Source organism: Notamacropus eugenii, chromosome 6, assembly GCF_028372415.1.
Source record: "Notamacropus eugenii isolate mMacEug1 chromosome 6, mMacEug1.pri_v2, whole genome shotgun sequence".
NCBI classification, from domain to species: Eukaryota; Metazoa; Chordata; class Mammalia; order Diprotodontia; family Macropodidae; genus Notamacropus; species Notamacropus eugenii.
This window is the reverse complement of record NC_092877.1, coordinates 307,167,584-307,167,967: the sequence shown is the minus strand read 5'-3', so window position 1 is coordinate 307,167,967 and position 384 is coordinate 307,167,584. Positions and strand designations below refer to the sequence as shown.

The 384-nt window shown below is 63.8% G+C and overlaps 1 long non-coding RNA gene across 3 annotated transcripts in view; it reads left to right on the top strand.

Annotated features, from left to right (window-relative positions):
* Positions 1-384, top strand: part of LOC140509686 (uncharacterized) — a 44,516-nt gene that overhangs the window by 87 nt on the left and 44,045 nt on the right. The window lies entirely within an intron of this gene.

Sequence of the window (384 nt, the reverse complement as noted above, 5' to 3'; positions counted from 1 at the left end):
GTATGGGGCTCCTTTATTTAGGTCAATGCGGCTTTTGTATTATACATTTAAACGCACTTCTGAGTGGAGGCCACGGGCGGCTCAAGGGGTACGTGACGGGGAGGGGCCTGTGTTTTCCCTGTCACCTCCGCACCTGGCGCGGGGCGGGGCCGCTGGAGGCGCTGAATGACTGGACCGATCCTCCGGGCACACGTGGGGCCCTGGCTGCCCCTTACCCGCCCCCGCCGTTAAACGTTCCCCGAAACTCGGGCTGCGTCGCGGTGCTTTTTCTTCGGCAGGTTGTGGTCTCCCCGTTTTTCTCGAGAACTGGTTCGGGGTCTTCCCCTGTACTGGGAGCCTTCGGGATGAACGTGGCCGCCGCCGTCTCCCGGCCCCGCCTGCCCC